Genomic DNA, 27936 nt, shown 5'->3' on the forward strand with positions numbered 1-27936 from the left:
GTCATGGTCCATTCGCATATTGAAAGCGAGAATTCGTAATGTCAATTATTACCTAGAAAAAAAGCGTGACTCATGTAGTGGTGCCAGCTTTTGTTTATTAGAAATGTTTCATAAACAGAAGCACGAAACCCAACTGTCCTGGTGGAAGATAGTATAAGATGACGTTTTCTTTGAGTCGTACGCCTACAAATTGCTTTTGTTCTATAGTGAACGTAGGGTCGGAAGTCTTTCGTTCGTAAGTACTCTTTGGCCATGGCTGGCCACCTTCACTAATAAAATGTCCAGCATCAGGACTGGCTGTAATTTGCTCTCAAATCTTCGTGCTCTACAGGCTATTCAAGCTCGGGCTCTCAGGGTTTGTCTTGATTTGCCAAAATGCACATCGACAGCAGCAACTATTGCGATTGCCCAGGACCAACCTATACAAACACACATTGCGGTAGAAGGGTTGAGAGTGCACATTAGGCATGTTGCCCGTGCCCATTCCACCATCTGGCAACACTACCGTCAGAAAGGCCGCAGGCATCATTTTGTACTATGATTTCGGAGTATTACACCTGCCTTTCATCGGGCTTCACCCCCGCAACTGAGCCATCGATTCCTCCATGGTGTTTGGCTCGACCCGCAGTGCACCTCACCATACCAGGGATCAGGAAAAAATCTGAGCTGTCATCACCTGCTCTTAAATAACTAACTCTGCTCCTTTTGCACGAGAGGTACGCCGAACACGTACATATTTATACTGATGGATCGGCAACTCTCCAGTGTTCCTCTGGAGCCGTGGTCTTCCCAGCGAAAGCCACCACCATCAGTTTCAAGACTTGTCACCCAACGACACCGATGGCTGCGGAACTTGCAGCTCTTCGCGCTGCACATCGTCTCGTCAGTCAAGAACCTCGAAGATGGTCAATATTCAGTGACTCAAAGGCAGCACTGCAATCTTTGCTATCAGCCCTGCGGCGCGGACCACACGAACAACTGGTATTTGAGATTAGAGAACTAATCCATACCTTAAATGAGAAAGGACACCGCATGACATTTCAGTGGCTTCCAAGTCACTGCGGAGTCATAGGGAACGAACACGCCGATAACGCTGCTCGGTCGGCTCTTCAAGGGGACGAAGAGGAGCCGATACCGTTATCCAGGACAGATGCCGCTAGAAAACTTCGAATGCTCAGCCGTGACATCACGTTCTCCTTGTGAAACGCAGGAAGTTTTCAAAACAACCGACTCCACAATCTTGACTCCTCTCTACGCCTTTGCATTACAGCTGGACTCTGCCGTCGCGAAGCTACCCTGCTTTGTCGAATATGGCTAGGGGTGGCTTTCACCAAGTCTTTTGCTTACCGAATTGGATGGGCCGACGACGCCTCGTGTGAGGACTGTGGTAACGAAGAGACTATTCAACAACTTCTTTGTGAGTGTCCTCGCTATAATTTACAGATACAATCACTCGCAATCGCGATAGCGCGCTTTGACCGAAGACCTCTCACAGAGGAACTTATTTTAACATGCCGCCATCACAAGCCATCGCAGCAGAGGGCGACGAGGGCACTGTTGCTGTTTTTGAGGGCGACAGAATTGGACAAGCGGCTGTAGCCTGAACAGCCTGTAGCCTGTAGCCTGAAGTGTTACTGTGCTGTGCGGTGACAGTATGCGGTGACAGTGACCGATTGTGATTGTGTGCCTATGCTCCTTTCTTTCTTTATCTCTACTTTGTTACCACTTTACCTCCCCCTCCCCTCTCTCCCCAGCGTAGGGTAGCAAACCGGATCTTTTTCTCTGGTTAACCTCCCTGCCTTTCCCCTTTCCTCTGTCTCTCTCTTTCTCCTCTCAAAAACAATTCTAGCGTTAGAGCTTTTTGTGAATGTAGGTCCTGTTTCTTCGTAATATTATCTAGCCATATGTTTCTCATAGCCGCACGTGCTCTCTCTCTCTCTCTCTTAAACAGAGAGAGAGAGAGATCACGTCGAAAGATAGATAGTTTCAAACAAAGCATGCTTAGTGGCACTGTAAAAAAAAAGCTATAAAAAGGGAAAAACAGAAGGCTCCTCCCTTTGCTCCAAGGAATTAGAAAAATAAGAGCGTGCCAAAGAACTCACTGTCAGGGCGTGAGCGCCTCACTGAATCTTGTCGCGCTCGGGAGCACCTGTTGCCATGGTAAGCCCAAGATCGTGGAGCGAACCATTGCTTCCCACTCGTCATCGATGTCTCCATCTCCTTTGGCATGGTGCGCAAGCTTTTCCTGTTTTTCTGCGTGATCGGGAAAAATGAAAATTCAACATATTTCACGAAAGCTGCACGTCGACATATTGAAAGCTGGAGTCTTCGGAGTGTACCGTCTCCTCCCACCCCCCTCCCCTAGGCAGCGGCAGTTTTTCACGCGTCTGCCACTGGCGAAGGAACGTTCGTACAGCCGGCCCATTATAAACGACGCAAGGCGCATATACTAACTTTGTAAGGAGAGTCTCTGCGGGAGTCGCTGTTTACACGTTGAACGACGGTGCATACACACCTCGCGCTGCCGATTGTCCCGGGAGCGGCAGCGCGAGATCTCTTCAGGGGTTTTAACAGTTCAGAGAACACGTGTTTTGTCTGCGTAATGTGAAGAGCGGAAACACGTGTATTCCTCTCTTCCGAAAGAGTCCATTGTGAGTGGTCGAAGCGAACACCGAGCCCGAGCGCCGTCAAGCGCGAAGAGCGCTGCAGCGCGAGCTTTCTTCACGCCTCTGCGACTACTCGAGAAGGAGTTTTTTTGGAGAGGCTCTACCGTAAACAGTAGCACGGCCTGTGGCTCTCTCATCTGGAGCTCGTTACAAGTATCGTTCAGCTTTGGACGACTTTGTAACGGCAGAGTTGTACGTATTTTGACTGGTTCAAACCTAACGGACGATGTGATAACTACACGTCCGATTACAAAGCAGTCAGAAAATTTAGACGAGGATAACATTTAAGCACTCCCTCCGTTTGTTTTCGTATGGGCTCAAGGCGGGAGTTATATCTTTCTTGCATAGGCCTGGTTACCTCGTGGTGAAGGAGGCACTCTCCATACTACGTAGCACACCTAGGATGGGATAATGTAACGGTTATATTCAAGTTCTTTTTCTTTTTGAGCTTATTCGGTTGCCAGGGGTGCTACTCCGTCTGTTACGTTATCACCAAGGTCGGCCAGTTATGAGCGGTCGGCAAGGAATAAACGACTGAAAGGAATCGTTGCCATATATTGTCCCTTGGTTCCGTACGCTGTTTCAAGCTCTGCTTGAAATTATGACACTTCCAGAAGGCCAAAGGATTTCATTCACTCACCGGTTTATTCACTCACGCGTGTTGGCGGATTTTTCGCGCTACTTAGTGATTGACCGCTGTTAAGAACGGCCTGCTGAGGTGCAAGTTTTACCAGCCAGGTGCGAGAGCGGCGTCGACTCATCCGGGAAAGCCACCATCATCCTCTAGCCAAACGGCGTCACTAAGTCTACTGTGTCCGTAGGACAATGCGCCGCGTCCGCCACTCCGCGTCGCGGGATTGCCGCGATGAGTTCGACGAACCAGGCTTTGTGACTGAACACGCCACCGCCGACCTGGTCTGCCGCGAGCGGGGGAGTTCCCGAGGGAACGAATTTGGCGGCAACGTCCCACGCGCCTTTCAAGACGCAAGACAATGGAGAAGGATGTTGCGGGGGTCAGCTCGGGGAATAAGATGCAACTTTCCTGACGTAAGCCCCAAGTTCTGCGAAGACCGTCTACCCTTGGTGGGGACCGTGAACCTGTGCGGAAGTGTGTGTGTGTAAGCCCTCGCGCAGAGAGAGAGAGAGAAGTGGTTCTTGAAGGGGAGAAGGAAAGGTTGACGCTGTTTTCTGCAGCCCTTGCGGGAGCACGGCTCAGCGTCAACAGGGGTGGGGGGGGGTGAGAGTGGGAGGAAAGGAGATAGGAGAGTAGAGGGTTAAAGTGACGCCATGGGCAGCGGCTGAGCGGTCCGGCAGGAAGGGCCCATTGGGTCCGGTAGGAGTGGTGATCGGGTGAAAGGCCAGGGGGCGGTGATCCAGCAGGAGCCAGATGATTGGGGCAGGTCGAGTAGCCTGTAGTGGTTTGGATAGCCGTGAGGCTATCCGTCTTTGCAGAAAATCCTAGAGTCTCGCCGAGAGCCCCGACGAGTCGAGGTACTCGACGACACTTAGGAGGGCTGGTAGCTCGCTACGACCAGGGAAGAGGATGTCTTCCTGCCGTGCAGAAGGAAGCCCCAGGCGTCGGAACTCCTGCAGGAGACGGTCACGCTGCTGTAGGTAAGCAGGGCAGGCCAGCAGGAGGTGCTCCAGGGTCTCGGGCTCCCCACAGGAGGCACAGGCTGGAGAGGCGATGAGGCCATGACGGTGGCGGCGAGCACCCGTCCAACAGCAGCCAATCCTCAGTCGCAGAAGGAGGGAGGTCTCCCTGCGTGCGAGGCCACGCTGTGGAAGTGGTCGCGGAGGGCGGCCCAAGGACGTCCGCTTGTCCGGATGGCAGGCCAGCAGATGGCGCCGAAGCCTGTGGCTTGTGAAATCATTGGCTGACACAGCCAGACTGGGCGGGACCACGCAGTGGTGGGCACGCTTTGCCAGTGCATCTGCTTCCTCGTTGCCCGGTATTCCTACGTGGGCTGGAAGCCAGTGCAGGGACACTGAGCAGCCCGCCTCCTGGAGCGCCATCAGCCTTGTCGAGAGCAGGGAAACCCCGAGGCTGGCCCTTTCTGGCCTCTGCAGGCTGAGAAGTGCCGCCTTGGAGTCGCAGTAGATGGTCACTGGGGTCACCGGCAGCTCCTCTGCGAGTAAGTCCACAGCCAGGTGAAGGCCTGCTACCTCTGCCGCTGTTGACGTCGCATGGTCGGGGAGGCGACACTGCTTGCTCTTACGCAAAGCGGGCACCACGCAGGCCGCAGTCGACGAGCCTGTGTCTGGCATCACCGAGCCATCAACGTAGATCTGCAGGTTTCCTCCGTGGTCCTCATGCAGGAGGGAGGCAGCCGTCTGTTGAAGGGCACAAGTCGGGGAGTGCCGTTTGGAAACGCCAGGCAGCTCTGTGGTGATGGGTATGGGTGGTCTCTGCGGAGGAGGCAGCTGTGCGTTGTTCGCTGGAGGCCTCCCGATCACCTCCTCGTACAGCCCACAGAGTCTACCCATCTGTGAATGGGGCCGCGAGCGCAGTCGGGAGAGCAGGGCACTGCCGTCTGGTCCATGGTGGAGGCGGTCAACATGGCGTAGCCCCTGCTGCAGGAGGAGGAGTGACAGGGGCCATGCTCCCGCCTCGGCCAAGGTTGCAGCGACTTGGGAGCTGCGGGGAGCGCCCAGGCAGAGCCTAATCGCGGCCCGATGCTGCAGCTCCAGCTTCTTGAGACGGGCAGGTGGTAGTGCCACGAGTGGGAGGGCGTACCGCAGGCGTGAGGTAGCTGCTGCATCGTACAGCCGCAGTGCCCACCCAGTGGTACAGCCCTGTCCTCGGGCAAGAAGCTGGGAGACTGCCTTGCGGACCCGGAGGGCCTGCACATGCAGGATCTTGGCAGCAGGCAGCCAGGACAGTCGGTGATCAATGCGCAGCCCCAGGTACGTCACTGCAGTGCTCCAGGGCAGCTGGACGCCTTCCAGGTGCAGCCGGGGTGCTGTGCGGCGGGCGGCTGCTCTTGGGTGGAGCAGCATGGCCTCCGTCTTCCTTGCCGAGATGGCAAGGCCAATGCTGCTCAGGTAAGCAGCGGCGGTGTCGAGAGCTCTTTGCAGGGCCGAGCGTGCGCTGCGGTGGTTGTGTGGAGGGCTTCGCACCCACAGGGCGATGTCGTCCGCGTAGATGGAGGCGCTCACCGGATAGTCGGGGTCGATCGGCAGGGCAGCAGGAAGCCGAGCCAGGGCCAGGTTGAACAGGAAGGGGCTCACCACTGACCCTTGTGGGACGCCCGCTGCCACCGGCCGAGGGGAGCTCCTCGATCGGCCCACTCGTACCCTGAGGGTGCGTTCCTCCAGGAACGACGAGATGAACCGCCGCAGATTCCCGTTGATGCCAAGTAGGTTCAGGGCCTGCTGAACGACTGGGTGGGGCAGGCCATCGAAGGCCCCCTCGATATCGATAAGCACCAGGAGCACGGCGTCACCGCAGGCCTTGGCCTCTTCCAGCGTGGAGACCACATCCGCGATGGAGTCCGCGGTGCACCGGCGCCGCCGGAACCCGGTCTGCTCGTCGGCCAGGAAGCCACGGGCACGGGCCACCCAGTCCAGTCGGACCAAAGCAATGGCCTCCATCACCTTGCAGGCGGCGGAAGTGAGGGAGACCGGCCGGTAGGAGCTCACGTTTCCAGCCGGCTTTCCGGCCTTCAGGATGGGGGCCACGATGGCTGTGCGCCATGACTCCGGCACCTGCCCTGACCGCCAGATGTCATTGTAGCAGTCGAGCAGGCGCTGCTGCTCGCTGGCGGCCAGGTTGCGGAGCATTTGGGTCGTCACTCCGTCGGCTCCTGGTGCACTGCGGCGCTTCCCCCTCTTCAGGGCCACTTGGAGTTCGTGCAGCGTCAGTGGGTCCTGGCAGATAGCAGTAACCTGGCTCGATGTCCACCCCGGGTGATGGTTGTGCAGGCAGCTAGGCAGGCTGAAGGAAGGCTGTCCTACCGGCAGGATGGCTGCAGTGCGTGGTACAGCCGGCGCGAACTGGTCGGCGAGGAGTTCCGCAAGGGCCTCCTCGCTGACGCCCAGCGTGATGGCAGCGGCGAGGACAGGTTGTAGGATTGTTCTCCTGCCGGTGAGAGATTTGAGCAGTCTCCAAGCCAGGGGTCCCCTGGACCTGTCCTCGATGGCAGAGCAGAGGCTCCTCCAGCTCTGGCTCCTCCTGCGCCGGGCCTGGCGTCTGCAGCGGGCATCCGCGCGTCTGTACTCGGTCCAATGCTCTGCCTTGCCCGTCCGGATTGCTCTGCGCTCCACACGGCGCCTGGAGGCGCGGAGGTTGAGCAGGTGGAGGTCCGGAGCGGGGGTATCTGGTTGGGCAGAGCACTGAACGGTGGCAGCCTGAGCACAGTCCGCGATGGCGTTGAGGAAGTCACGGCCATCGTCCAAATTGCTGCAGTGCTTCCGGAACAGGGACCAGTCTGTGACGTGGTATGTTCTTGATCTAGGCCTTCTCCCAGACCCGGGGCTGATCACGATAGGGAAGTGGTCAGACCCCCATGTGTCCGGAGTTGTGGCCCAGGAGTAGGAGCACTGCTCGGTGGTGAGGGAGAGGCGGCTCGTCTACTATGACTGGCCGAACGTTTCTCTCACCTTGGGATCTAGGGAGGACGGAGTGTTTGTAAACCGCTGTTGTGCGGCTGCTCAGTGTACTTTCTCTCGCAGTCACGCTAGACTGATGAACTGCAACGTCCTTGTGTAGATACTGTAAATAAACCCATATTCCTCGTTCTCGATGAGAAGCAGTCCTTCCCTTCAACAACGTCCTCAGCGTGGATAAGTTGGACGACGACATGGGCCAGCTACCATCTAATTCATGCCCGACTCCAAACTTGACAACTGGTTACGAGCGGTGGGATTGACCTCCCAATCCTTACACCGCATACAGAGGACAGCAAGTGAAGACGCGTCACAAAAGGCTTGATAAACCGTGTGCTCGTTCATTGTAGTTACGCGTGCTCAACGATTGCGGAGAAGCGCCATCATCTTCATTAGAGTCGACAGATAAGGCAGGTGGTCCTTTCGTGAAAATTTTCTGGCTGTGCATGTGTACGGAGGATAGCACATTGCAATGAACGGAGCGTTATGCGCACATAGGGTGCCGTCAACGCTTGCCCTCAGGCCCGGTCACCATACTTCGATTGCTTCGTTGTTGCGCTCTGAAAAAAAAAAGGAAATCACGCAGAATGTCCACTGAAGTTGTCCAAGTATGCGTAAACATTGTGCCACTTGCTCATCTTTGCACAGCCTGGTGTCATTATCAATGTGGTCAAACTTTATCCGACCAGTATAAACACTTATCGACCTTTATCGGTCGTTATCAACCATATCGGACTCGATCCGACCCTTATCAACCCTTATAGGTGGTTATCAACCTTATCGGATTCGATCCGACCCTTACTTACTCTTGTCGGTCTATATCAACTTTATTGCAATTGATCCGGTCCTTATGAACCCTTATCTGTCCTTATCGGATATGATGCGGCCTTTCCCAACCCTTATTGGTCCTTATCAGAATTGATCCGATCATTATAAGTCCTTATCGCTTTTTAGCACCTTATCTATCCGCGTCGAACCATTATCAACCGTGATGAGACCCATATAATCCCTCATCACTGCTTGTCAGCCTTATCAACTCGTTGACTGCTTATCTGTCAGCGTTGCGCGACGCGAAGCCCAAGAGCCCTCAGAGATCGGTCGCATTTCGCTCGGTGAAGGAACGTCCCAACGGAAGGCACATCCCGCGGCCACCGAAACGCATCGGAGATGTGGCGTGTTTGGCATTAAATTTTCACAAGCCAGAATTTTCCTGGTGTCTACAATGCTCTAAGTCGGGCCTACATGTGGTCCGTGAGGTGAATTTTATTCCACTATCACCAAATCTTTCAACACAGCCTTCATAGACACCGTTCTCCTTCGACATTTGCTTCGTATCGCGGGTACAACACATTCATATGGTTCAGATATATTCACATTCGGCAAGCGTGGGTGTTTATCCCAGTGGGTAACACTCGGCTTATGATCGCGGGGAAGCTCGCCGCAGTCAACGTTTCTCCACTCGAATTTATTTGTTTTATAAATTATTTTGTTTATAGCGATTCGTCTTGCGTGACGTAGGGACGTGTTTCCTCTTTGGGTCAGCATAGGAATGCTTATGCTTTAAAAGAAAGAAGAAAAAAAGCTTCTCTGAAAAGAAGACCTCACGAATTCCATTGAGGGCACGATGTTCATCTACCAAGAGCACTCGAGAAAGAAAAGTGGAGAGGCCGCGGGAGGGTTAGACAACAAAGGGAAGACGGAGTGCACACCGGAGGCAGTAGCCTTTCCAAGAGCCGTTATCGGTTTCGATTTGTTCTTTGCCGACAGAGCGCGCACGGCGCCTTTGGTAGTCGAACTTTACTTCTCAAAGTATGTACGCCTCCTTGTTTCGCCTTTCTTCTTGGTCCCTTTCGTTTTCTTTAACTTCTCTGTGTTCCCTGCTCTCAACTTGGCGCAATCTTCGGCGTCTCAATTGAAATACCGAGCAGGTTTTTTTTTTATTTTTTTACTTCTCCTTGCTTTATACAGACTTTGTAAAATGCGACAACCGGGAGTACCAGAGATTGATCGAAGAAGCGAAGGTGCCTCTCAAGAATAGAATCGCGGGACAATAAAACGACGGCCGCCGGGCTGACGCGGAGACAGAAGTGAGGCAGTGAAGAGCGGAAGGCGGTGGTGATTTGTTGCGTTTCGATCTCGCATCGATTGTCGTGGCCCATGCATCGGGTTCGCGGTTTCTTTTCATCTCCTCGCACTTCTTTATTTAGCCCTACCTCGCGCAATGTTTATGCGCGCTTGTCTTCCTTCGTTTGGCGTTCCTGGCGGGGCCTGAGACCTCCTAGCCTGGTCACAATTTTTGCTGTTGCTGGAGTTCGCATTGCCCAACCGCTGTGATCAGTTTCTTCGCGGATACAGCTAATTCGAGGCGGAGACAGACGTGTGTGTGTCTGTGTGAGTGTCTGTGTACATGCGTGTGTGTGGGTGGGTGGGGGGTGGTTAAGCAGCTTAAGCAGCTTGTATAACACTACTCAAGTGAACTAAAGCGTCGAACTGAGCTTTCACGTAGCGTGCGGACTTCGAAGAACAATTAATCTGTCAGCCACAGCATTACGTGAGTCTAGCTACTCAGGCTCGCTTCCTCGATATTACCTTCTGTTGCAAGGAATTGCAATGAGGAAACAATGAGCGCCTATAGGTTCCGAAACTTGCCTTCGTCTTGCATATGCAATGTCGGGCTGGCGGAGTATGTGTAACTGAATCATTATCGTATGTTCGCTGCAGCCTTTTGTGCTCTTTTCCTATATAGAGGCGGCCTTCGGCCGTAACGAGCACGGTGTTGCCCACATAGTTATTTTAGGACTTCCTTCTGGCCCTGCTACCGATATCACGACTGAGTATGATTTTCATGTTGTATTCGGTGCAATTGTTTGTGGTGCAGCGGACAGGCGTGTCAGTCGCGGTTGTTTTCTTCAGAGATTTGTTTTACGAAGGAAAGCTTTGTTCACCACGACCGAGATTCACAGGCTAACGATAGGGCAGCTGGAGCATTGACGCGTGTACTTTTCAGCGCAAGTGAAGGAAAAATCTGAGCATGATATGGACGATTAGCGTATGACAAACATTGACGCTGCCACAAGTCCTGAACGACACCGTTCTGGAGTTCTGAACGACACCGTTCACGGCGTTTATGTCCTCTCTTACTGGGTAAACTGCGTAAAATAAGTTATCGCGCTTACTTGTTTTTATGTGCAATTTTAAATTATTGTTGGGGTAGAGGTTAAGTGGGAGTTCCATAGCACGCACACACGCATGTCGTCTGACGGTGCTCATGCTCGAATCACGGCCACACCCATTGTTACGAACGGCCGGCAAGGGTACCGACTTACCAAATTTTCCAAGCCAGCCGCAGCTGCGACCATGGAACCCTTCCCCACCTGCCGCGGCGACTCGGTTTGTAGGGACGACGGTGTGCCGCATCAACACCCCCTCGGCGCCGCTATGACTAAACGCGGTCGGCGGACGAAGTACTGTTCGTGGATTCGCCGTGGCCGCCACGGGCTGCTTGAAGCAGGGGAGCCCCTTGAAGAGTGGTGTGGTTAATTGTGTCAAAGGCTTTTGAAAAATCGATGAAAACGCCTCGTGTCAGTAAATTTTGCTCAAACGCTTGTAGTATTAGTTCCTTTTGTGTTAGTAGAGCTAACTCTGTCGAGCGACCCTTTGGGAAACCGAACTGACAGTCAGTAATAATATTGTGTTTTTCGCAGAAAGCGGTCATTCTCAGTGTTATTAAATTTTCTAGGCATTTTGAAAATACAGGCAAAATGGATATTGGTCTGTAGTTAGACAGGTTGTTTTTATCACCGGCTTTGAAGAGCACTGTAACCTTCGCGAGCTGCATGTGCTTGGGAAATATACCGTTTACAAAGCACAGATTATACACATGGTCAAGAACTGGGCATATCAGATCTAAAACGTGTTTTACGGGGCGTATTTGCAGGTCATCAATATCGCAGCTTTTACTATTTCGCAGAGCGGAAAACGTGAGATAAATTTCTTCGGCGCTAGTTGGAAGTAAAAAAGCACTATCACAATTTCTGGAATTGAGGTACTCTGCGGAGCGTGGATCGTGCAAACTATTTACAAGGGACACAAGATAATTATTAAAAGCGTTTGCTAAATGCGCGCCTGATGAACGTTCCCCGTTAATTATCAATTCTCGTACGCCCTCTGAATGCTGACGTTCAATGTTAAGCACTCTGCTAAGGATTCTCCACGTGCTATCCGTTCGCTTTATAGCTTCAGGATTAAACAACCTATGAAGGTAATCTTTCTTGGCTTGTCTAAGAGTAGCAGTTAACTTATTTCTTAATTTCTTAAATTCGGATAGATGGCATGTGTCTCTTGTGTCCAAAAAACGTTTGAATAGAGCATCTTTTTGTTTGATTAGTTTCAGAAGTGCATTGGTTATCCAATGTTTTCTAGCTTTTCTAGGCTTCAGTGTTTTAGGATGAAAAGGTTCCGAGTAAGGCTTTTTGAAAAGACGCAGAAATGACTCGTACGCGGCATCTACGTCAGACTGATTATACACCTCGAGCCAATTTATTTTTGATATTTTTGAGCGGAACACCTCATGTGTAGACGGATTAATATCTTGAATAGTCAATGGGGGACACTGCTTCGGTTCTTTAGCCCAGACATAAGATTCCAAGAGAAGAAATACAGGCAGATGATCGCTAATATGAGCGCTGATTACTCCGGAGTTAATAGTTCGAGATTCAATGTTTGTAATAAAAACATCAAGCAAACTTTCACATTCGTTGCTAACGCGAGTTGGAGCAGTAATTGTGTTAAAACATGCATTAGCTTCTAATAGTCGAGTGAAATCAGTACGTAGCTGTGTTTAGTTCAACATGTTAATATTTATATCACCGCCCAGGACGAGTTCATAACTGTTTTCGTTTATCCAGGATAAGAAGGTTTCCATATATGTAAAAAACTTTGCCACGTTCCCGCCTGGAGGGCGATATAAAAGAGAAAATATGCTTTTGTTATGAATGACGGTCAAAATTTCAAAGTCCGGTGTACCCGCCGTAAGGTCATCGATTTGATCACACTGAAAACTTTCTCTGGCCATGAAAAGTACTCCTCCACCGTTCTTGACTGAGCGATTTAAGTAGTGTCTTGTGTAACCCGGGATCTGTATTACTTCGTGTTCGTGTCGGTACCATGTTTCACAGAGCATAATAACATCAAATGGAAAGCCAAAACATGATAGCAAGGCGCACAGCTCGTCAGACTTATTGCGCGCTGACTGAGTGTTTAACAGGAAGAAAGATGTGCACGGCTTCTTACGATAAATTTCAGTCACATCTGCAGGGTTCAGCGATTTACTAGCCATCGATGTGAATGGCGGTTCAAAAAGTGCTCGGATTCCTGGATCCTCATTTCATCTTATCGATGTCCACAACGCAAGATATGCGCAGTACATTCGAAGTGTCTGTGTTGCGCGCGAAAATTTTGCCGCCCTTTGTCCACGCGTACTTCCACGCTTTTTTCTTCTTTCGCTCAACAACTTGTCGAAGAAGTTTCTTCAAGGCGGGGCAAAGGTGTTCATTAATAAATACCGGGGGAGAACTGGAACCATCAGCACTCTGGTAACCAAAATCAGAGGTTAAAATTCGATTCTTCCTGGCCTTTTCAATCACCGCTTACCGCTTCGCACGAGAGTGGAACTGCACGACAATGTTAGGATATCCTTTGTCGTTCCTTGGCACACGATGGCATATGTCTACATCGGAATCCGAAATGGGTTCACTTATGACGTCGCCTAGTTTGCTCAAGATTGAATGCAGGTTCTTGTCGTTGCTTACCGGAACACCTTTAACCTCAATGTTCCGGTTCCTCGAGTACTGTTCTTGGTTTGTCATCCGGTCTTCAAGGTCAGATAGTTGTTGTTTCAGTCCTTTGCATTCCTGTGATAGTGCGGCATTTTCTTTCTTTAGCGCTGAGTTTTCCTTTTCCAATTTTGCACTGCGCTCAGCCATAGCATCAAACTGTTCACTAAAGAATCTACGGATGTTTTTAGGTCTTTATATTCTTTTCGAAGATTTTTCTCTAGTGCACTGCGCATATCTCGCATTTCTTGTTTAAAATCTTTCAACAGTTTTGTCACTTCAGAAGGCATTTCAAATTAGCAGTTCAGCAAACACTTGTACAAGAGCTTGGCAGCAGCGGCAGGGGAAAGAAATAAAAAATAAAATAAAAATTCGCTACAAATGATTGCACGAACCTGTGTATAAAATGCGCAGATTTAGTGAACCGGTCGGCACAGCCGCCGCTGCCAAGTGAGGATCAGCGGGGAGGCACAGTTCCTTTTGTAGTCGGCGCCTTTTTCAGGCAGCCAATCCTGATCCACGGCTCGCTGACGTCACGCTGGAGGCCACGGCAGATTATAGATGAGCGGCTAAACGTGCGATAGTCGAAGAGATACGGCATGTGCAACGGTGATCCGCCGAAGATGCAGACCCAAAGCCACCGGTAAAAGCGGTGGTGTCCTGTGTATAAAATGCGCAGATTTAGTGAACCGGTCGGCACGGCCGCTGCTGCCAAGTGAGGTTTCACGCCCGACCCCAAACATTACACCATACATGGCTCAGAAAACCACTGGAGCCCTGCTTACAGGCCTCAGTGACCAATTTTTTGTTGGTGCTCGCAGTAATGTTCCTTCTTTCTGTGTAATTTTGTTTATTCATAATTCTTTTTTACTGCAGCGTGAGGTAGCAAAATTGACGTACCGCTTAGGGAGCACCGTTATTTCCTTTTCTCATGATTACCTGACCATCATAGACAATTCGATGTCACTCAAAAGTATCGCAGAATAGGGCCCCTCAGTGAGTTCATCATTTTCAATTATACTCTAAAGTCTGTGAACATGTGAGATCGCTCATTCATTTTTTCTTTTCTTTTCTTTTTTTTTTGTGCGTGTGGTGCGTGTGTGTGGGGGGGGGGGGGGGGACTAAACTTTAGGTATAACTAGAGGAATTTTCTGGGACGAAAGTGCTTTCAATGAAGTTGGATAACGCTGCTTTGGCGTTCGCAAAAAGCAAAGAGTTACATGGGGCAGATAATATAGTTGCTGCGTAGTAAGGAACAAGGGAGCCAGCCCTGCTGTGAGCGTAATTGTCTTTGTCAGTTATTGTGTCTACTCAGAGGCTCTTTCACCGACTTAGAGCTTTAGAGCTAAAGCCTTCATGGGCGTCATAAGGGGCCGCGGCGTGCTTGGAGGCCGGCCCTGAACGTGTTCATCGAGCGTGCGTTTTCGAAAGGTTGAACCAGAATCCGGCTTAAGGATTTCATTAAAAAAGTTTCTTGGACGAATTGTTCTAGATAAACAAGAAAGGATGATTAAAGGGACCTTCAAACGATTTTGACGATTATGTACAAACGTACTGAGTCGATAGGACACGGCCTTCTGATCATTAATTGCCGCATCTAAGTGCTCCGCGTAGAGCGTGTAATTTAATACACGGTTTTAAAAGTGTACATCGCTACCGAACGCAGCACGCCAATCGGCGTAGTTTTCAGCCGCCCCTTACCAGGTGACGTGTAGTGACCATATGGCGCCAATAGGGTGAGCTATCCGATTGGCTGTCCAGCGGTGCTATAACGTAAAACTATTCCAAACTTTTCTATTCAATTCTGCGATAAGCCCTACGCGATTGGTTAAAAACCTTTTTGGACCACCCCCACTTCGCCTGGCTGTCACGGGACGTCACGAAAACTGCGATAGCTCCCCATCTGATATGACGTGTGCACACTGATTATGCATGATTTGACCGAACAAAAGCAAAATAGTTATTTCTGATTCGTCGCTTTTCGCCATTAGCCCTCAGCTATTGGTCAAAGGCTTTCGGGCTGCACCCACTTCACCAGCCTGTCACGCGACATCACAAAACTACAAAAACTCACTGCGTCAAAGTGACGTGCACGCGTTAAAGATGCATTAATATGCCGAACAAAACTGAATTTTCTTTTGTATAGCCGCATGCTGCCCCGTTCCGAAAGGAATAAAAGATGGCTGCCGCCGATCGCCCAGGCACTGGCTACTCGCACTTATCGGAAAGCGTGGGCTTATTTGCATATAATAAAACTTTCTGCGTGGCCGCGTAACGTTTTCGAGCACTTTCGGCACGTCTACGACCTCGTTCTGCCAACTCTTCTTTGCTGAGGATCCATTTTAGCGGCATTCTTAACCTTTCGTTGCATGCCGCTGCGATTTTCGGCCAGCCACGGCGAGTTAAATAAGGGAAAGCGGACCAATCGCAGACGGCGGCACCACCCTCTTCATCCCATTATCGATTTTCAGTGCAGTGGCTCGGCCCCATCGAAGCCCTCTCCACTTGAGCGTGCTCCTCGGTTCTTGTGATCCAATTAGATAAGACAAGCCGCTCAGCGCAGGCAATGTTATTCGTTTTTCAAGCAAACAAAAGTGGCCTCCTATGAACGAGGAGAGCGTTTGATTGGTCTGTTGAGACAACCCTATCGGTTACGCAAATTTGGGGCCCTATAACGTAAAACTATTCCAATATGTTTCTATTCGAATCTCTTGACGTCAAATTTGCGTAACCACCGACGCGAGCACCGGGCGGTCACCCACAGGGTTGTCTGTACAGACCAATCAAACACTCTCCTCGTCCATAGGAGGTCACTTTTGTTTGCTTGAAAAACGAATAACATTGCCTACAATGAGCGGCTTGTCGTATCTAATTGGCTGACAAGAGGCGAGGAGAACGCTCAAGTGGAGAGGGATCCGCTGGGGCAGAGCCAGTGCACTGAAGATCGATAACCGGATGAAGAGGGTGGTGCCGGCGTCTGCGATTGGTTGGCTTTCCCTTAGCTTGTGGTGGCTGGTCGAAAATCGCGGCGGCATGCAACGGAAGCTTAAGAATGACGCTAAAACTGATCCTCAACAAAGAAGAGTTGGCAGAATGAAGTGGTAAACGTGCCGAAAGTGATCGAAAACGTTACACGGCCACGCAAGAAGTTTTATTATATGCAAATACACCCATGGTCTCCGGCAGGTGCGAGTAGCCAGCGTCTCAGCGATCGGCGGCAGCCATCTTTTATTCCTTTCGGAACGGAGCAGCCTGCGGCTATTCCGAAGAAAATTCAGTTTTGTTCGGCATATTAATGCATCTTTATCGCGTACACGTCACTTTGACTCGGTGAGTTTGTGCGGTTTTGTGACGTCGCGTGACAGGCAGGTGAAGTGGGTGCAGCCCGAAAACTTTTTACCAATAGCCGAGGGCTAATGGCCAAAAGGGGTGGAATCAGAAATAACTGTTTTTTTTTTCTGTCAAGTCATGCATACTCAGTGTGTACACATCATATCAGATGGGGAGCTATCGCGGTTTTCGTGACGTCGCGTGACAGACAGGTGAAGTGGGGGTGGTCGAAAAAAGTTTTTGACCAATCGTGGAGGGCTGATAGCAGAATTGGAATAGAAAAGTTTGGAATAGTTTTACGTTATAGCGCCCTTGACGTCAGGAGATTGGAATACAAACATTTTGAAATAGTTTTACGTTGTAGGGCCGCAGGGCGCATCGTCGATAATTGTTCCAACTTTAAGGCGAACAAGTGTTGTTCGTAATAGTTTAAATGTTAGTTAGTTTGTTTCTATGAAAAAGAAAGCAACATAAAGAGAATGCACAAGGACAGTTTATCACTACACTCAAGACTTCCAGCACACAACAAGTGTCGTCTGCCTGTGTTACGACGTGTTCCGTGTTGACGACAGCTGCGCGGTCAGTCTTGATCTCGATCTTTACTTTCGAGAGCACCATGATTCGCCCTTGTTGCGTTGTGGGCTCCAAACGTAGCGATCGGAGATGTGTCTATTATAGCTGCGACATCGTGTCCCTCTGCAAAGCAGCAGACGAGCGGAGTGGCTGCAACGAATCGGGCTGTCGGTATCCGATCGGCGCCAGGATCTACGCGTTTGTGGCCGTCACTTCGCGCCGGAGTATTACTACCACAATAGAGAGTTTTAGCGTGTGCGGTGTTGGGCTAAGCGCAGGCGCAAGCGGACTGGTCGTTTTAACGTCTGAGCGGGGGCGCAAACGTGAGCTGCCTGCACGGTGCAGTGACCTGGTGGCACAGAGCTCAACCAGACAAACAATACAGCAGTAACCATTCTTAAGAACGGCCAGCTGCAGTGCAAGTTTGCCAGCCATTTACGCCAGCGGTGGCAACCTCGTCTTAGAACGCCGCCGCCAACCTCTAGCCACGGTGTGACTAAGTCGACTTTGTGTCGGGAACAATACGCACGTCCTCCACTCTCCGTCGCTTCAGCTAGGATGCGTTTGACGAAGCAGGCTTTGTGCTGAAAACGCCACCGTTACGCTCTAGCCTCGTCGCCGTTGTGACGGAATGAGTTCGGCGGGCCAACTATTGTTACCGAACTCCCCAACGCGGACCTGATCTGCTACGGTTGGGGGAGTTGCCGCGGGAAAGTCGTCGTAGGCTCCTTCCCACGCGCCGACCAAGACGCAAGACAATGTGCTACTCGGGCGCGCTACCCGGTCGGCTCCGAGTTCGACGAAGCCCCTCTGACGTCGGCTCCGGGCCATGCACCTGTGTGTGTGTGTGTGTGTGTGTGTGTGTGTGTGTGTGTGTGTGTGTGTGTGTGTGTGTGTGTGTGTGTGTGTGTGTGTGTGTGTGTGTGTGTGTGTGTGTGTGTGTGTGTGTGTGTGTGTGTGTGTGTGTGTGTGTGTGTGTGTGTGTGTGTGTGTGTGTGTGTGTGTGTGTGTGTGTGTGTGTGTGTGTGTGTGTGTGTGTGTGTGTGTGTGTGTGTGTGTGTGTGTGTGTGTGTGTGTGTGTGTGTGTGTGTGTGTGTGTGTGTGTGTGTGTGTGTGTGTGTGTGTGTGTGTGTGTGTGTGTGTGTGTGTGTGTGTGTGTGTGTGTGTGTGTGTGTGTGTGTGTGTGTGTGTGTGTGTGTGTGTGTGTGTGTGTGTGTGTGTGTGTGTGTGTGTGTGTGTGTGTGTGTGTGTGTGTGTGTGTGTGTGTGTGTGTGTGTGTGTGTGTGTGTGTGTGTGTGTGTGTGTGTGTGTGTGTGTGTGTGTGTGTGTGTGTGTGTGTGTGTGTGTGTGTGTGTGTGTGTGTGTGTGTGTGTGTGTGTGTGTGTGTGTGTGTGTGTGTGTGTGTGTGTGTGTGTGTGTGTGTGTGTGTGTGTGTGTGTGTGTGTGTGTGTGTGTGTGTGTGTGTGTGTGTGTGTGTGTGTGTGTGTGTGTGTGTGTGTGTGTGAGAGCCGTCCCGGGGAGAGGCGGCGTGCTTACAATGACTGGACGAACGTTTCCGTCCCCTTGGAATCAAGGGGGGACCAAGTGCTTATAAGCAGTGATTGTCGGTGTTAGGGTGTGCTCGTCGTCGTGCTCGTTCGTGCTCGTCGTGGTGCTCTATGCTCGAAATGTACTCATGAGCTGTGTGCTCGTAAGCTGTGTGCTGTATGTTCGTCTTGCGGGCCCCATTTGGGAGTCACGCATAGACTGTGTAAATGTATCTCTTGTTCAAACTCTAAATAATGTAAATAAACCCTGCTCGCCTAATCCTGTCGCCCCAAGTTCCTCCGATCGTCCTACAAGCCCGACCCCAAATCTTACACCATGTGTGTTCTACTTTGCTGCTGGATGTAAGTTTTCTGCAGGAGCGCAATCGTGAACACGTTGCCTTTAAATGTTTAACATGCTTAGCATTTGGTTACAGTAATAGTGTATGTGTTTAGCTGGTTATGTCTGCAGCACCAGGTGGCTAGACCGTGCAGGCCGCTCAGGCCGCTCACGTTTACGCTAAAACCCCTTCATCACAGCGGTAGTAGCATGGAGGCGCGGGGGATCGAAGGCCAGGCGGCTAGCGGAGTGGTTGGAGAGGCTTCGCGCGCTGGCTCCAAGACAACAGGAAGTAGACGACACGACGTCACATCATGACGCAGAGCCAGTGAAGGCGGAACTTAGCCCCGATCACTCGGCGAACGAGTTGAGGAGGAAAAGCATAGATATGAAGGAGGGTGACTTATAATTGTCCGTAGCTCTCCTAATATGAGACGCTTCAAATTGTGGTGCGAATGATTTACTCTAGCTGCATCTATATACGCCTCTACAGAATTGGTCCGAACCATTTCAGGGACCATTTAAACAGAGAAGAAATAAGCAAGCAGTGGGCTTAACGTAGAATCTGGCTTAACACCAAACAGTAAGCCCTTGTTCGGTTTCCTGCCATCAGTTCCTTTTCAAGCGAACTGCTTATTTCTGTGCGCTGCGAACTGCGGACGCCATTTCGGGCCGAATAATGCGCAGAACTTTAGAGATTCCTTTAGGCAACGCTCTTTTCTTTCCGCTCATCGTCTGATGAAGTAGTTTTTCATCTGCTTGTCTATGATAAAAAAAATCATGTTCTTTGCAATAGGTTATTCGTACCTGAGCGCATTTTCTGAAGCTTTATCAGTTTTGCTGGTGTCATTGTGTGGGCGATCTTACTGGGAGTTCCCTGGGCCCCTATAACGTAAAACTATTCCAATATGTTTATATTCCAATCTCCTGACGTCAAACTTGCGTAAATGCCGACGCAAGCAACGGGCTGTCACCCGCAGGGTTGTCTCAACAGACCAATCAAACGCTCTCCTGGTTCATAGGAGGCCACTTTTGTTTGCTTGAAAAATGAATAACATTGCCTGCACTGAGCGGCTTGTCTTATCTAATTGGATCACAAGAGGCGAGGAACACGCTGAAGTGGAGAGGGCTTCGATGGGGGCGAGCCACTGCACTGAAAATCGATAATGGGCTGAAGAGGGTGGTGCCGGCGTCTGCGATTGGTCCGCTTTCCTTTACATAGCTTGTGGTGATCTGTCGACAATCACGGCGGCATGCAACGGAAGCTTAAGAATCACGCTAAAACTGATCCTCACCATAGAAGAGTTGGCAGAATGAGGTCGTAAACGTGCCGAAAGTACTCGAAAACGTTACACGGCCACGCAAAAAGTGTTATTACACGCAAATAAACCCATGCTCTCCGGCAGGTGCGAGTAGGCCGTGCCTGAGCGATCGGCGGCAGCCATCTTTTATTCCTTTCGGAACGGGGCAGCCTGCGGCTATACAGAAGAAAATTTAGTTTTGTTCAGCATATTAATGCGTATTTAACGCGTACACGTCACTTTGACGCGGTGAGTTTTTGCGGTTTTGTGACGCCGCGTGACAAGCAGATGAAGTGGGTGCAGCCCGAAAACTCTTGACCAATAGCCGAGGGCTAAAGGCGAAAAGGCGTTGAAACAGAAATAAATATTTTTCGTTTGTTCGGGCAATGCATGCATAATCAGTGTGTACACGTCATATCAGATGGGCAGTTATCGAGGTTTTCGTGATGTCGCGTGACAGACAGGTGAAGTGGGCGTGCTCCAATAAAGTTTTTGACCAATCGCGGAAGGCTGATAGCAGAATTGGAATAGAAAAGTTTGGGATAGTTTTACGTTATAGCGCCCCTGACTACCTCTTCTCTAACTCTGGACAGTTAGTGCTGGAACGTTACAATTTCGCCGTCAAAGCACATACATGCTGATCTTTCGGCTTGTTCGCATGTAGGAATGAAAAAAAAAATTCTAAAGGCCATCGCTCCGAGGCTGTGGAGAAAGATAGCAGCAATTGACTTTGCAGGCTTGACGTGACGCCGCAAAACAGCTGAGAGGCTATGAGAGTGGGAGTGGTCCATACGGGTTTTTACAACCAGGGGTTCTTCGACGCGTACCCCGAGCCTCGGTGCACAAAGTTTTGTTGTTTTTGTTTTTCTTTGCATTCGGACTCCTCGCAACTCGATCACCACGGTGAGTCGAAGATGCAGGTAGTCACCGGAGGTAGCAGTCCAAAGCAGCTGTTCCTGTGGCCCCAGCCCTGAGCACTGATGGCGTGGCACCATCCGGGGGAGCTCGGGTCACTGGCTGGTCCCATATGCATTTGTTGCGTGTGGGATCCTAGGGTAGAACTTTCGAATCAGAGTCGTTTGCCCCTTATTTTTATTAGCCGAAATAAGGTACATACAGGTAATAACAAATATGCGTACTATTCTACGTACCCTACACTACTTTTCCACATAGTCCCCCACACCGGTTCAAACATTGGGCCCACCGCATCACTAAACTTGAGATGCCCATGTCGCCAGTCAGCCAGGCACGTGGCCTCCCTGAACGCTCATTGTCATGCAGGTCTTCACGACCTTTCGCGAACTCACAACGCCACCTTACACTTCTCAAAGAGAGACACCTTTCCCCATACGTTGGCTGCATTTCTCTGTGGATATCGATGGGCGTTCGTCCCTTGCTCCATAGGAAACGTATTACAATTCGTGAAGCACAACCGCCGTCTTCAACAACTGACAACAGCACTGTGCCGCGGAGCTATCGGCAGATAGGGCCGGTCCGGTCGAAGAAAGGTCCACCACTCGAAATGGATATGTTGACTTCGCATTTACAACTGTAATTTGGCTAAAAAATATAGGGGCAAAGACTTTCATATTCGATACGATTCGCCCTCGTATATCGACCTCCTGTTTCCCAGTTCATCGCTTGCATGCGATGTCGGGCGAGTGGCCAGCTTATCATAAATATCTTCAACAAGATCACTCCTTGCAAGCGTTGAGTTTCGGCCTTGCAGGTTCAACATATTCTCTAGTGTGTAGCGCAGAAACTTGAGAAAAAAAAACGAACAGAAGACGAGACACACAAGCGCTTGTGTGCTTCTCGTCTTCTCTCCGTTTTTTAACACGTAAGTGTTTTGGGCCAGGCTCCGCCGAAAATCTGTCCCATGTACGAACGTCATGCAATCATCATCACGTGAATCGCGAAATGGTGATATTTTGCTGTTTTCTGCTTACCTATTGGTTAGGCAAGTAGGCATAGAAAGGTTAGAATGGTTTGCTTTATTAAAAGCATTGCCTCTTGATCACGTATATTTGTTGAATTCAGGATATTTGGTATCATTTGTTTTATCACTGAGTGATTCCGTAGAAAATATGGCGGCCAGCCTAGGCACCTATAAGGGTAGTAAAGGTGGCATAGTGCTTGGAAGTGTATTGCGGTCTCTGTCGGTGTCTGCAGTTGAACTCTCCTCCCGTTCACCGCGACATTCGATATATCGAACGCTGCGCCGCGCTGCGCCCCTGCAAATGACTTGATGCCAACTAAGTCGGCGTCTATGGGTGGCGGCGGTCATGGTGCGTTTCAGGCGCTTTTTCAAAGGTGATCGGTGACAACCGTCACTGCTCGGTGGCGCCTCCGAAAGAGGGGTTCCTCAAAAAGAGGGATCAACCAATTTTTTGCGAAGTTAGAGCGCTAAAAACTAGAAAAGTTTACTCCGTTTAGGATGAATAAAAGATAGCGTGTCGGTGCCGCCAAACCAAGGCGAGGACATCCATTCTATATATATATATATATATATATATATATATATATATATATATATATATATATATATATATATATAAAGAAGTTTTACGTACCACAACCACGATCTGATCACGAGGCACGCCGTAGTGGGAGCCTCTGGAAATTTGGGCCACCTGGGGTTCTTTAACGTACGCCTATATCTAAGTACACGGGTGTTTTCGCATTTCACCCCCATCGAAATGCGGCCGCCATGGCCGGGATTCGATCACGCGACCTCGTCCTTAGAGCCAACCACCATAGCCACTAAGCAACCGCGGCGGTTACCATTCTCTATCGTGGACCCTAAATTTAAGTTATCTTTACATGTGAGCCTACCGCGAAGTGTGTAAACTTGAGGTGCTTTACACAAATTCTTTTTTGTTTAAGTTACAGCGTTAAATTTTGCGCGGGTGGCAAGGAAGTTGGCGACATGATGCATGTGTTGTGTGACTTTTCACTCTATACCAAAAAGCGAAAGCAGCCGTTAAGAGACAAAGTGAGACGTTACTTGGTTGTCACCACTACTCCTACTATATACCATTGTCTATTTCCGGCATTCAAGAAACCAAGGTGTTGTGGTGAAATTTTTTTGATTAGCTGCGCAGGTGTTCAAAGTATTAGTTTATGTTTGCATGTATGAACACTGAAAAGGATGTGCGTGCGTGCGTGCGTGCGTGCGTGTGTGTGTGTGTGTGTGTGTGTGTGTGTGTGTGTGTGTGTGTGTGTGTGTGTGTGTGTGTGTGTGTGTGTGTGTGTGTGTGTGTGTGTGACTGTTAATTTCATTTTATAGCTTGTACACGTGTTAGGGCTGTTGCATCACATCTATGTTTTTTCTACTTTTTTTTGCCGCCTTGCTTCGAACCTATTTAATATACTTCCTGTTAAATATACCTATTAACGCATAAACTGGCAGCTCAGTGCAGTGCGTCTAAGTGCACGAACCGCCATGGCTAAGAAGAACATAATTGACTTATTATCTCTGACTTGTTGATTGAAGGGGAGAACGCTAATGACAGAAATGCAAACGGTGTCTTTCGTAATGCCTGTGAAAGTTTCGGCAGCTGCCCGGAGTTGTAGGTGCACAAGTCTGGCTGAAGCTCTGTTTGTCCGCGAAGAGGTTTTTTTTTTACGTAAATTTGTTTCCCCGCCTGGGTCTCTGCGTACACGCGTCATGGGGTACTCGTGTGCCATCCAAACACCGCTGCTGGGGTCATCAAAGCTATTTGCGTCGCGACTTTTTCGCGGCCTCGTTTGAATGTCTTCGCGGATCCGCTTTAGTGTGGTTCTCAGCAGCGGCTAATGCGCCTGTTACCGCGTACTGTTTGTACAGGGACGCGCAAAGGAAACCGCTCGTCTCGCCATGCAGGATGCCCGCGCGGGGAGTGTGCGTTTCTCCGATGGAGCTGCTTTAGCAGTCACCGAACAGCTAGCAGTGCGGTTACCACGTTGCAGACACTTGCGCGGATTTGCATATTCAGTCTTTTCGGTGTCGTGCGCTTGAGAGCCGGGAACCAGCAGACCCGGACTCCACGGGGAATTTACTTTTCTTAGTTGTAGCCCGTCTGATTATCCATTTTTGAAAAAAAAAAAGAGGTAAAGAGAACGTGAGCTGCCCGCGCTAATTCTCTTAATCGGTGTTCAGAACTTCGAGACAATGAATAGTGGCTATTCTGTTGTTTTCTAGAGGAAGCTGGATAGGGAACGGGCCCTTTAAAGTATACGCGAAATAGAAAAACGCCTTCGTTGTGTGACTGCTCAACCGACCTGAATTAATTTTCCGCGCATTCAGAAAGAAAGAAAACCAAAACTCTAGCGAATGACAGGTGCAGAATTGGATCTGGGCCATTGTTAGAGGAAAATTTGAAAACAGAAATTCACTAAAATATCGAAACGTCGAGTTTACTCCCAACAGGAAGAGCGATAGCACAATTGTGTAAACTGCATCTGGTCAAAGCGCTAACTCGGACCCAATCGACATTACTTACGCTATGCTGGGAACACGGCTTTTAGAAAACTCAGATCACTAAAGCAACCGCTCCACATAAACTGGAGCTCGTCACGTTATCTTTGTCCGTTTTCAACGCATTCTGAAGTGCACGCAGTCTACGGAATTTCCCTGTCTGTGTTGGTTGTCATCATTCTGCGCGAAGCTGCTAGAATACGCAACAAATTTTATTAAAATTTACTCAGTACGCGTTTCAAAGGATTTAATGGGTAAATTCGAGCCTGGCATTTTTTTGTTTCTTTCTAAATTGAAGAAAAGTGGCAAAGTAGGCCTCCTTAGGGACGCCTATATCCCGAAGTCCCAAACATTACCAGGGCAAGAAAATTAAGAAGGAAATAACAAGATGAAAACCAGCAATAGCGAATAACAAAAATATAAAGTAAACACTGCCGACACTATTAGCACAAGCGCATAAATAGTGTCGTCATGGGCATTAGCACAGGAAGCACAGTCTAGTCATTTGGTACAGTCACCACCTTCACGTTGGGGGAATTCCCGTAGAAGTCGCGGCAAATAGAGTGGCACACAAACTTGCGCGTAATCTTACTTGTGCATTACTTTTTTTTTGTGCATTACTTGCACAAAAAATTGGAATGCATAATCGTCTGAGTAACAAATTCACTAATTCAGTTTTTAACTAAGTACCTTATGGCCCATATTGCAATTTACAATTTCTATCCGGGGAGTTCGCAAGGCAGATCCGCTTGGAAATTGTTCTCAGGATGACACCAGTTCCGAGATATTAATTCCCGATCTTTGCGGAGAAATTCATTGGCCTTTCAGTTACTTTCTTAACAAAACATTGTATGAATTGAAGCACAAAAGTAACTGGAATAAGTGTGCGTACTTTTTGCGTACTTTTTTTTTCTATGTATATTTCGCTTAATAGATCTTTCTTTCCGTCTCAGTACTATGCAATCCATGGTGACAGGCATAATGTGGCTGTAATCTCTCGATAACATTGTCTTCAGCGTCATAAAAAGGTATCTGTTGCTTTAATGCCTCTCGCAAACATCGGTTCTTCTGAAAATTCAAGAGATTGCTTGTCTCCTGAGATGCATGAGTAATGACAACTGACGTGAGAGCTATATATACACGAAGGTCTGCCCGCTTATTTATGCAATTGTTATATCAGCTTATCCTTCACAGAACTTCACACAATTCAGATCAGAAGAAAAAAAGCAAGAAAGAAAGATATACTTAAATTGCAGCGCCCATAATACCTCGGTGTTTTGCTGTTCAATGGATAAACAGTCGATTAAGGACATTTCATTATGATTTGCATCCTCAGAACAATATTTGCACTGCAACAAAACCTTTTAATCCCTGTACTTGCCAAAACATAGGGACATGTGTTTACAGAGGGCATATTCTCAGTTTATCATTACGGCTGTATGCGTGATCCACTGGGGATTGCGCGTAGGTGCGAGCTCCGACTTGTCTCCTCCTGTTAACAAAATCCGCATTACCCGACATGAAGTCTTTGTTGAGAAGAAAGACAGTGCGGCCATATAAAAAATGTGCGAAAGAACACTAAAATATTTCTCGCTCACTCACGGTGCTAGCTGCAGTTCATATCGCATTCATATCGGTGCTAAACATCTGTTTTTTCTCTTAAATCTTAGTAGCCTAATCTGTAAGAATACACATTCATCTATGCCATAATCATTTGTTTGCGAAAAGGCACTGTTGACGCAATACGCGTACTCTCGTTTCCCCTATTGGTACTGTAGGATACGCTGATATTGTATAGTGTCGAATGATACTTTTCCTGGCGTTCCAAGCCACACTTTCCTTCATATGTGCAATTCTTTATCATATCCAGTTAATAGGGTTAGTAAAAGCTCATTCCCGTTTTGCCGCAACTGAGGCATTCAGGTTGTTAGATATGGAGCTGTTTCCTGTGCCTACTTCGAGTTCCCCAGACCACATCGAATCGCAGCACATTCCAGAGGAGCGCACGTGCAAACAAGTTCGTACGCCGCCGGTAGCTATTCTCTGCTTGACTCTTCCAGAAAACGAGGGGATAGCCCGGCACTGTTGAAAGTAAAGTGGGTGCCAAACCAAGACGGCGGTATTGTGCCGGGACGGCCTGACGGCGGTAATGCGCCGTGACAACCGGAAGGCTGTGATGTACCGGGAAGGCCCAAGCGTCCCCCTTCTTCGCCTTTGAAGAAGGCATTTGCCACCATAGCGGGGCCGTACCACCGGGAGCAGGTGAGCCCTCGGACAATGGAGCCCAATCGTCCCCCTTCTCCGCCTTTGAAGAAGCGCATTGCACCACAGCAAGGCAAGACCGCGGGGAGCCGCCGGGTGTGACATCACCGCACGGGTGCCTACCATTGGCCGAAGGTGGCGTCATCGGAGCGGGCTCTCCCATTGTCCGAACATGACGCGACTTCCAGTCCTCGAAGGGTTTAAAAGAAGCATTCCAGAGAGACCAGAGCATTCCCTGATTGACCTCTCTTGAACTTGTTGCCGCGGGCCGCAGCGTCCGAGTTGCTGCCGGCCCGTAATGACTGTACGACCGTTACTTGACTCTCACCTCTCTGTATATAATGTAAAATAAATCCCCCAAGTTTGTTTTTTCATCCCGACGTCCGTCCTCAACCCCAACAAGGTGCACTCGGGAGGCGTCGCACGGCGTCAGAACCGGTAGCGCTATCTCTTTGGGTTCCGAGAAGTAACCACTGTAAAAGGTCAGTAATGTCATTATTTATTGTTTGATTAGGCAGGATCGTATGTGTTTTTGATTAGGCAGACGAGAGATGCACTCACTGGCATCACTTTGTGGGTCGAAAGACCTGTTTGCTGGGGCTTGTGTTGTCTGCAGCGCGAGCCAGTCCAGTGCACTGTTGCCACTCGTAGGGCAATTACCCTAGCTGTAGGGATTTTCCCGGCGTTTTCCGCACTTGGCTGGGGCCGGATGACCATTTTGCCGACAAAATGTAAGGTTTCTTCCCCTAGCCTAGCATGTTTTAAATATATCTGATTCAAAGCCCGGGAAACCGCAGAAAACGCACAAAATATGACTAGACGTTCCCACCGAATCAAGGATACGGCACGCCTAGCAGTAACACTTATTTTTGTTTTTTTTTCCTCAGGAATTTGCATGCAGAATAATAGGATCAGATGATTATCTTGCATGACATTCTCCAACGCAGTTCCACAGAAATGAGTCACACAGATTTTATGGACACACAAGTTTTGCAGTCATTCGCAACGTAATGAGCAGGGACAGCTGAAGGTAGGGA

This window comes from Dermacentor andersoni, chromosome 1 (assembly GCF_023375885.2).
Source record: "Dermacentor andersoni chromosome 1, qqDerAnde1_hic_scaffold, whole genome shotgun sequence".
Lineage (NCBI taxonomy): Eukaryota > Metazoa > Arthropoda > Arachnida > Ixodida > Ixodidae > Dermacentor > Dermacentor andersoni.